Here is an 11,545-nt window from a genome sequence, read left to right as displayed (position 1 = left end):
GGAATTTTAATTTTAATTTTTATTATGTGGAAGAAATAATTTATTAAAGAGAATTAAAATTAAAATATCTCTCTTATAAAAGATCTACAAAAGATTAAAGAAAGAGATTAGATCTCTTTCCTTATTTGTAGATTGGTGAGATATTTTATTTTCTCTTTAAAAATTATTCATATGTTGTAAAATTAAAATTATAGAAATTTCCTTTTATCAACCATGAAGAGATTTTTGAAGAGAAATTTTTTTTTTTTTAAATTTTCGGAAACAAATTAGGAAGTTTTAATTTGTTGATTAAAACTTGTCTAAATTGTTTCCCCTTGATGTGGCCGGTCAATATAGATTAAATTGGGAAATTTTATTTTATTTTTCTCAATTAAATCATGTCAAGAAAATTAAGGAAATTTTATTGTAATTAAATTTCCTAATTTGCCTAGGCCAAGGAATATAAAAGAAGGGATGAGGGTGCCTTCATGAGATACAACTCTATTATTTTCTCTCCCTCTTTTATTCCTTGGAGTGGCCGGCCATCCTCTTCCTCTCTCCCTCTTTGTGGTGGCCGAAACTCTCAAAGGCTTGGAGCTCTTGTGGAAGCCGGATACTACTTGGAGAAGAAGAAGAAGAGAAAGCTAGCATCTCTTGGAGCTTGGTTAGTGTTTTGTTCTTCATCCTTGGTTAAGCTATTTGTGGCCGAACCTAGCTAGGAGGAGAAGAAGGTGGTTGGTGGTTTCTCATCTCGGAAGATCGTTGCCCACACAACGTCCGAGGTTAGAAGAGGAATACGGTAGAAGATCAAGAGGTTTTTCTACAAGGTATAACTAGTAATTTTTCTTTCCGCATCATACTAGTTATTTATGGAAATAATACCAAATACAAGAGGCTTACGATTCTAGAATTTCGAATATGTTTTTCGATGTTGTGTTCTTTTGTTTTTTTCTTTTCCTTGTGATTTGATTGTTTTTTTCGGTTAACCTAAAGTTATTTTAGGAAATTAAATATTAGCTTTCTATAAAAGGTTTTGTCTAGTCGGTGGTGGTTGCTCCCATATCCAAGAAGGCCATGTGCCTCGCCACGTCAGTACTGGGAACCAATTATGGAAATTAATATTTAATGGAATTAATAACTTAAGGTGACTTGGGTCGAACGTGTTAAGTTCCGCAGGAGATCCAAGTCAAAACCTAAAAGAATAAATAGATTAAGTTTTGGATCAAACGTGTTAAGTTCCGCAGGCGATCCAAAATTTAATTTAAAAGAACACATGGTAGCTAGGAAAAGGTTCAGACCTTTGTATAAAATTTTTGTACAGTGGAACCTCTAGGTTTTCCGAGTAGCAACCAACACTTCGACCAGCAGCTTCAGGTGATCATCGGCTACAACTTTCATATTCAAGTGCTACTCCGAAAAGACTCCAACGACACTGAAAGGTTGCTTCGAAGTTCAAAGAATGAAGAATTCTTCAATTTCCTTTCTCTTTGTCTGTAACAGTTTTATTTTCAGTTCTTATACTCAATATCTATAATCCATTTATGAACTGATAGTGATTGCCTAATGAAAGTGATTGATGACCACGGGCCTTGGAGTAGGAGTCATCATAAGCTCCGAACCAAGTAAAACTCATTTTAACTAGTAATTTTCAAAGAATGCTATTCACCCCCCCCCCCAGCATATTTATGGTCCTATAGTTTATCCATGTCGGGGCGCTGGGACCCTGTTTGGGCGCCTGGACTGCTGACATGGGTCGACTAGTAGTTGTGCTCCAACTCAGCCTGTCGATGAAATTTTGGCACTCCGGGTGTGGGCGCCCGAACAGCTAGGGTGCTTGTCCAGGCACCTGCTCAGGTGCTTCTTCGTCGAGGCTTTCCCGGGCACCTGGAGCAACTCCAGGCACCTGGACTCTGGGCGTTTGGACCACTTTTTTCCAACTCATTCTTTTTGCAAAATAAGATTAGTCTAAGCAATAATATATAAAGAATAATAAGTTGTGATAGTCTTCGGACTGTCTGATCTTGACTTTGAGTTTCGTTGAAACTCTTTGTTCCCTTTTCGGGGAACACATCCTCACCTACTCCTCTCAAGAGAGATTATCTTTTTCTAGATCGATCATCTAGATCGTTTGGACTTTTGCTCAACGTCCGAGACATCAGGACTTCATGCTAGACGTCTGATCCCTGATCCATCCAGTGTTCCACCTGGTGCCTACGACCCGCCTAAGACTTTCACCTAACGTCCTCAACTCTAGGATTTCCCCCAATGTCCTCGACTAATCAAGATTTTGCCCAGTCCCCCTGATTAGGGATTCATTACCTAACTGCATCTAGAACTTTCTCTTTGCCTAAGATCACTTGGGACTTTCCTGCATATTCAGTTCAACTTATTAGAGCAATAATAACACTTAACTTAAAATCCTTTGCTATTATCAAAACTCAGGTTTGATCGTCTGGTACTCCTTGCACCAACATATTATGTTGCTATTAACACTTTGATAAAGAAAAAAACTATCGATATTCACCACTCCCTATATCGATCTCACACAATCCTACAATGTGAATGTGCTATCAATGTGGTGATGTTTTTGATGTATTTGTATTGTTTATTTGTTGGAATTTAGTTATTGCGTAGCCCATATGATAGGGTAGTTCATGCATGTAAGGTACCGTGATGGGAAAAATTACATTGGGTCTATTATAAACAATTTTACCCTTCATTACAAGAGTTTATTTCTACAACTCAAATCCATTACCATAATATCATACACTAATCACTTCACTGTTGCATCAAAACTCTACTCTTTTTGGTGTAGGCCATGTATTGATGTATTCATATCATGAAAATATTTCAACTACAAAATTTCTTATGATAGATATTTTGTGACAATTCTTCATCATTGCACATGGCTCTTGGGCACTTCCAAACTTATGCTTAATGTTCAACAAAAAAATGAAGAGATATCTATGTCATCGTGATGATGTCTGTGATGAATGAATGAATGAATGAATAGACCAATACAAGCTCATCCGACAATGTGCTTCAACTACACAGACGACTGTCTTCCGCCGCGAGACCTTCACTCCCTCCCTAGTCCAACCTTCAGATAAACACAACTCCCCAATGCTTCAGAGCATTTTAGCCATTGTCATATGCTTAACAAATGGAAGGTGTGGTGAGCCAAGTCCAGATAGGCTTCCAATTAATATGCTTTTTTGTCTCTGCTTGGTGCCCAGCTCAGCACTGAACTCATCAGTGGTGGAGTCTGGCTGGCTGGCTGGCCTTTTTATAATCATGATGACGTTGACATTAAACAGCTTGAAGCATCTCATCTTTAATAAGCAATAACTTAATGGACCTGCATGATGGTCTCATCACCAAAGAGAAAAATGAAGGAGACAAGGAATGGCTTGGTGGCTTTTGCTTGGTTCTAATGAGTAAGAAGCAGTGTGTGCAGCTAATAATTAATTCATATCTTTGGCATGCATTGTGTGTGCAGCTTGAAATGGTGGTGAAGTTTGGAGAGCTTGCAAAAGATCCATCCTGTTATGTTTAGATACTAGTTATTGCATGTGGTGTAGGTATACCATGTACTGTTTTATAATGGTTTACTAAAACACTACCTAATCTCAATGATTATTAAAAAAACAACTTCTTACAGATGACACGAGTCCTAAGGGCCATCCCAAATACTAAGGCAACTACTTTTACATGTTTAATGATATTTAAATTAGTATTATGTTATATATTTAGAGTTAAATATTGAACTATAAAATTAGCACATGAATAAAGTAGATGCGTGAAGAAATGAGGATGAATAAATAAGAAATAAAAATGTTAGAAAGAAAGTTGAAGTTACACGTACCTATTAAAAAAAACTCTAAATTAAAGACTTGTTTAATATGGTATAAAAATGTATTTAAATGATCAATACATATCACAGTTGATGTGTGAGACTATAATAATATACATATTAATTGAGAAAAAGAAAAAGAAAGAAAGATTTGGTTGACTAGCAAGTCTAATGACGTTGAAAGATAAAAATTTTTTATTACAGTTGGTGTACCATAAGTTTTTTTTTTCCTAGCGCTTTGATAGATGAAAATTCACAAGTTAGAGCATATTTTATTGGGATGCAAACAAATTAAAGTATTACCACAAGTGAAGCTTGTCAGTTGTCCTTGACGAGCTATGATTAGCAAGCATAAGAAGAAATAGAGAGGCACTTTGTTGGGCTTCCTGAAGAAACACATCAAGCTGTGGATCGAATTACTAGTCATTCGTGCAAGGGCTTCAGCCCAATCTCAGAGCTGATGTTAATCAGCCATTGCTGAAGGATCTCTTAGAGGCTGTGAAAGAGTTACAGAGGGAGAAGATTTCTGTAATTGATTCTGAACACAATATGATCAGTCTTTTTGAAGTTCTTTTCTCATTACATATATTGACTGTTCAATCGAAAGTCTAAACCGGAAGCCAAAAACAAGCATCCCATGGAAGAAACTAAACCGGTTAAAGATATGGAACGAGAATGATGGGAACTGAAAATGATTTCTCAGAAATATATCTATGATCTCGAGTGAGAAATCTGAAGCCTTGTAATTAATTCGTGGTTTTTTTTATCTTAAAAATGAGAACATAAGTAACCACAAACCTCAATATTTATGTTGAGTTTTTTTTTCCTTCGGGAATGAAGACAATCAAAATTAAAAAGAAAAAATAATATAAAAAGAGTTGACTTTGACATTGACATTGTATGAGCTATTAAAATTTATGACAGTGGCCAGACTTCCTCTCGTGACAACAAAACGGAAAGCTACATGTTCCTACAAATGAGAACATAAGTAACACCAACTGTGATGTTTATGTTGATCAGTTCTTTTTTCTTCGAGGATGAAGAAAGTCAAAATCAAATAATAATAATAATAATAATAATAATAATAATAATAATAATAATAATAGAGGTTGACTTTGACTTAAGCAAACGGTCTTTAGGTAGACTAATATATATTCATTTTGATCAAAATTATTACACAACTTATGAATTTTAAGAAATATTAAAAATATGGATTATATGGGAACCCTTATTGATTGGAATCAATTGTGAATTTGATCATAAAAGCTACTTTGCATATTGATGTCAATAAGAGGTGATCAATTTAGGCTAGTTCATGGATTGTTGAAGATTTCAATAATCTAATCATGCATAAAAGGTATAAGAGATAAGTAGTTGATTTGTGTGTGCATGAAAGACCAAATTTGCAACAAGATATATCACTTCAATATTATGAGATTGAATTTTAGATGCAATAATGGTGGGAGAAAAAGCTTAGAGATAAGGGATTGAAATCCAATCACCTTGGATATTGTGTTGGCAATAACTTTGTATTCAAATGTAAATCAACTACATTAACGACCCTCTAGTATCGGCCCTACGGATATGGAGGGAGGTATGTGCAGGTACATAGGCGTCAGGCGCATGGTGGGGTAAATCTCAAATCGTCAGTTCCTGAGAATTGACCCCTGACCATTACGCCAGAAATATCATACACACACCGTCTGTGCTACGTCCTGGGGGCAATAACTTTGTATTCAAACATCAATACTAGATTGAAATACGATAGATTGCTTAAATCTAATTAGAAATATTACACATCTATTAGAGGAGCATTTGTCCTCGGAGAACGAACTCAGTTAGCATCACTAAAGACATATAACCCATGCACTGAGTCACAATGTAAGATAAGACCATGTATAATAATACTTTTAAGGTAACAAAAAAATCTTTTAATACCTTCTCAATATTGTTCAATGGGTGCATACATAAACTTACAAGCATGATTGATGGTGAAGGTAATGTAAAGTTGTGTGATTATGACACATTATAGGGCTTCAACAATACTTTGATAGGTTTGAGGATCGATTATAGTGGTGGAAGATGTAGATAAGCTATATTTGGTGTATAGATAGGATACACACCAGCATTTTTGTTCATTGAAAAAACTAATAAATACATTTGTTTTGAGAGAGAAGACATCCTCCTGAATTGTAGAAGAAGGTTAATACAAAAAATGAGTTGAGCCTTGTCTAAGTTCTAAATAGGAAATTCTTAGTTAAGAAGGTGGAGTAGATATTGATGAGCTATTTATCATTACTAGTTATTATAATGTCATCTACATAAATAAGAATATATATCATAGAGCTAACATTGCACCTATAGAAGAGAGAAAAAATAGTCTTAGAGCTAAAAAACCCTCAAGCATGTAGCTAATTGGATGGATGATGAAACCACACATGAGAGCCTTGGTGAAGGTCATATATGGTCCCCGGGGATATGGTATCGCTGTAGGACATCCAGATTGTCTCCCAGGCATCCGCGGTTCGAACCCCAGCTACGACGTATTTGTAGGAATTTTTTCTCCAAATAGGAGGCGTAATCAAAGGATGTTGGGCTTCTGGGCTAGCCGCCGTGTGCACTTCCCGATTTATCCTAGTGGCCGGTGGGAAACTTCCGTAGGACCGGGCCGACCACCCCCAGAGATAGTCAATAAGACTAACTGAGATTATTTTTTTTTTCTTGGTGAAGGTCATATATGGATTGTCTGAACTATATGTGTTGAAATTTTTTGAAGAATGAAACCAAGCAACTACTCCATAAGAATAATTTCTTCCTTATGACAATGAAAAAAAGACATTAGAAATATGTAATTGTCATACTATGGATAGTAGTAGTTTGATGGTTGTAATGTTAAGGACTAACTAAAAGCATCATTGAAATTAATACTTGGTTATTAATGAAATCCTTTTGTTACAAGCCAAGTTTTGTGGCATTCAAGAAAACCATCATATCAATACTTGAGGAAGAAGACTCATTTTGAGCCATAACATTCATGGAGGTAATATAAGGCACTAAAGATTGTGTTCCTTTATAGATGAGAGCATCAAATTCTATCCCTATTGTTGCATTCAAGTTTGAATTCTTAATTGCTTGTGTAAAGTAAGTTAGTTTAGAGCTTTCAAGAGAGGAAAGCCACTGATAACTAGAGGGCATCATGCATAAATGCCACTAAAGAGAAGAGTGCAATGAGGAGAATCATCATTAGAGTTGTTTATCGATGGCGGCGACAAGAGGGCAAGTCGACAAGGTTGCGAGGATTATGAAGGTGCAACATTTGGTGAACAAGGAAAAGTGATTTAGTCAATTTTAGAACTAGATGATGTGTAGGGGGAATCAAAAGTTGATGTTTCAGAGTTTATTGAAGATTGACCAAAACTTAGAATTTCATCTCTTCTTGTACCAGTGGTTCATCTTATCAAGGTAGCAAACTATTGTGAGCCTAATACAATATAAATTGTATTAAAAGGTGTCACCATTATTTGAAGGGAAAGTTGAGAAGAAACGGTAAAAGAAAAAGAGAGATTCATAAAAAATAACATGCATATCAATAAATATATATTCGCCTACTTTGTATATGCAGGCAATGATACTTATGATGCAAGTTGTTATGCTAAGGACATTTTGTGGATGAGGGTAGTCTCAGTTAGGAATAGGATTGTAACTAAGGATGCATGTGCAACAAAAGATGTGAAAGAATATATAGTTAGGAGATCAATTATAAAGCCTTTTCTAGATGACATTTTTGATGAAGGATGGCTAGAAAGATGATTGGTAAGGTAGAATATAATGTTAAAAGTGTCATCCTGTCAAACTATTTTGCTCAAGGTTGTGAGGGCAAGAGATTTGGTAGATATAGAAGAAAAGTCAGGACGATAATAAAGAGGCTAATATTCCCCTTCTGAATATGAATGGATAGAGAGTACTTTTGAAACCAAAATAGCATTCCACTTATCTTGGTAAAATAGATCAACTATATTAGATTTTCTTTTCATAGGGAAAAGATAAGTAATTTTCTAAAGTGATCAATGAAGATGATACAATAGAGAATACCTTGATTAGAAAAATAGGAGCGAGACCCAAACATCAAAATAAATTATTTCTTATAAAATGTTAGGGGCATGACTAATGAAAGAAAAGTAATTTATTGTTGTTAGCTCGCATGCAAGTCTTGCATATGTGAGATGAAGAAAAAATATATATAGGTAAAACATAACGACCTAATGATATCTTGAGAAAGGTGTAGAGAAGGATTACTATGTTGAGCATGTCAAACTTATATATTTGTGTATTCACCAATAAGAATAGTAGTGAAGGAAAGGTGAAAAACACATAGACCGACATAGTTTCTCCATTGAATAGAGTATTTCTTATTGCTTGATCCTTCACAAGAAAATAATGATTGTGAAAAACAAAAAATATATTATTATCGGTAAATTGTGATCTAAGAGTAAATTCTTAGCAATAAAAGGAATATAAAAAGTATTATGCTTTTAAAAAGTTTGATTGGATAAATGAAAGAATTTATTTTTAAGGAGGGCAATTTACCGACTCGAATCATTGTCTATTTCTATTATATTATTCTGTCTTTACTTCTACTAAGTGTTATAGTCTATGTGACATGATAAAACTGTTGGACCGTTGCGGCCGGCTAGGAGGGGGTTGTTGGATAGCCCTGTAGAAAATAAAACAAACAACCCTTCCTCGAACTCTTTAAGCTAACACTTGCATAAATAAAGTAGAATAGTAAATTGAAAACATAAAGTAAGAGACAAGAGATTTACTTGGTTACAACCGATGTGGTTGTTAATCCAAGAAAGATTAAGCACTAAAAACTTCTTCAGGCGGAGAAGCCTCTTACAACGTTGAAGCGCAGAAACAGAAGCTTAACTACAACTCTAAAGCATACAAGCGTTGGAAATGATTACTTAGAGTTCGTTGAAAAGCTTCTGGACCAAGGCTATATTTATAGCCTTGGTCGGGGCGCTTGGAAGGATTCCGGGCGTCCTGGGAGGATAAAACTTTATCCCCAACGTTCAGATCGCGTTTGACGCGATCTGGTCAGAATTCAAGGTCCGGGCGCCCGGAGGGGTTCCGGGTGCCCTGGGCTGGTCCGGGCGCCCCGGACAAGTAAAGTCAACCCATGTTGACTTTTTCATCCGGGACAACTGCTCTGGTTCGGCTCGGTCCGGGTCTTCTACTCTAGATCCGCTCGCTTGGGTGATCTCTGCCATCCGGAAAAGGGCTCACCCGAACCCAACTTCCAATCTTCTCAAGCAGCCTTCCGCTCCGGCTTCTCGTCCCTCGGAATCACTGCGTGTTTCCTTCTCGTCCACCAGCGTACTTATCCGCAGTTTTCGTCCCTTGGTCGCACCCTGTGCCGACTTCTCGCTAGCTGCGTCTCTTGCTCCCCGAGCAATCTAACGCTCCGGCTTTCGTCCCTCGAAACCACCGCACGCTTCCTTCTCGCCCACCGGGATACTCTTCCGCAGCACCTCGTCCCTCGGATGCACCGCATGTCGTCCTTCTCGCTAGCTGCGTCTTCCGCTCGAGTACCTGTGCTCCTAAGCTTCTGCACACTTAGACACAAGGTTAGAAACACACAGGACCTAACTTAACTTGTTGATCACACCAAAACAATCTTGGGGTTCCAACAATCTCCCCTTTTTTGATGTGATCAACCCAAGTTAAGCTAGGGTCAATAATAGATATGAAAATTAAATAGTTTATTTTGCACTAACGTGCAACAAGACAAAAACATTAAATTTCAAGATAGAAACATTAAATTTCAATTTTTTTTAATTTTCTACCTCCCCCTAGACTTATACTTTTTCTTCTCCCCCTTTGATCACATAAAAAAATTGGGGTTGCAAGAAAAATCTAAGGGTTGACACTTAGAAAATTTATAAAGATCTATTTCAAAGATTTTCTGGAAAGTATTTCTAAGTCAAAAATAACTTTTGAAAAAATTTCTAAGTATTCGTCATCAATAATTTCTAAGTCGAAAAATTTATGCAAGAAAATTTAAGAGAATTGATAACATTAAAAGAAATTTTCTATGCATTTATTTATTTATATATTTTATTCTAATGCTTTTATCAGAGAGTTTTAAATTTTCATTTTAACTTATTACAATTTCTCAAATTTGAAGTAATAAAATTTGAACATGCGAAGAATTGTATCATGTTAATTTCGGTTAATAATTTGTCGAGATACTTTAATCGATAGGCTATTTCTTTCAGCTTTAAAGCAACAAATATTAAACATGCAAGAAATTGTATTGACAAAATAATTGGTAAAAATTCATTTGACAATTTTTCTAATTTGCAAGATTCATTCGACAAAATATTTTGTAGCTTGCAAGAATCTTTTGGCAATATTTCTGATTTGCAAAATTCTTTTGACAAAATAATTTGTAATTCGCAAGAATCTTTCGCCAAAACTTTTTGTAATTTAAGAAACTCTTTCGATAATATTTCTAGTTTGCAAGAATCTTTCGTCAAAATTTGTAATTCAAAAAATTCTTTCGATAATATTTCTAATTTGCAATAAGAGTTCGGCAGTTGATTTTCTAATCCGAAAAATTCTTTCGATGATTCAATTTTTAATTCACAAAAATCTTCAGGTAATTTTTCGATTAATTGAACCAATTGTTCAGAGGGTAGAGGTCATACCTTACTTACCTCGTCGGTTGTTGGTTCTCCCCCTGTTGAAATATTTTTTTTCGAAGATTCTCCCCCTTTATCGATGCTTAGTGAAGAAGGGGTTTTCTGTGTTCTCGAGATGTACTTCGACTGTTGGTTCTGTCAGTGGCTCATTGTCTATTGAGTCGTCAGCTTCCAAAGGTTCTTCGTAAAGTTTTAAGAACTTTTCCCAAAGTTTTTTTGCGCTTTTGTATTCGCCGATTCTGTCTAGATCTTCATTTGGTATTACGGTTAGAAGATGAAATTCTGCCCGTCTGTTTGCCATCGATTCGTCACGTTGCTTCTTGTTCCAGAGGCGTAGATCGAGTTCTTCTCCATTTGTTGTCTTTGGTTCTTCATAGCCACATTTCAATATTAAAGAAATATCAAAATCAGAATTAAGATATACTTCCATTTGTTTCTTCCATGAAGAAAACTCCCCCTCGAATGCTGGTGGATATTCGCTAGCTCCGGCCATCGTTTTGTTGCTTCAGACGGCGGTTAGTCCTTCTGAGGCGTCTCGGCTCTGATACCACTTGTTGGACCGTTGCGGCCGGCTAGGAGGGGATTGTTGGATAGTCTTGTAGAAAATAAAACAAACAACCCTTCCTCGAACTTTTTAAGCTAACACTTGCATAAATAAAGTAGAACAGTAAATTGAAAACATAAAGTAAGAGACAAGAGATTTACTTGGTTACAACTGATGTGGTTGTTAATCCAAGGAAGATTAAGCATTAAAAACTCTTTCAGACGGAGAAGCCTCTTACAATGTTGAAGCGCAGAAACAGAAGTTTAACTACAACTCTAAAGCATACAAGCGTTGGAAATGATTACTTGGAGTTCGTTGAAAAGCTTCTGGACCAAGGCTATATTCATAGCCTTGGTCGAGGCGCATGGAAGGATTCCGAGCGCCCTGGGGGGGATAAAACTTTATCCCCAACGTTCAGATCGCGTTTGATGCGATTTGGTCAGAATTCAAGGTCCGGGCGCC

This window comes from Zingiber officinale, chromosome 2B (genome assembly GCF_018446385.1).
Source record: "Zingiber officinale cultivar Zhangliang chromosome 2B, Zo_v1.1, whole genome shotgun sequence".
NCBI lineage: Eukaryota > Viridiplantae > Streptophyta > Magnoliopsida > Zingiberales > Zingiberaceae > Zingiber > Zingiber officinale.
The sequence above is the reverse complement of the archived record's forward strand: the minus strand, read 5'-3'. Positions refer to the sequence as shown.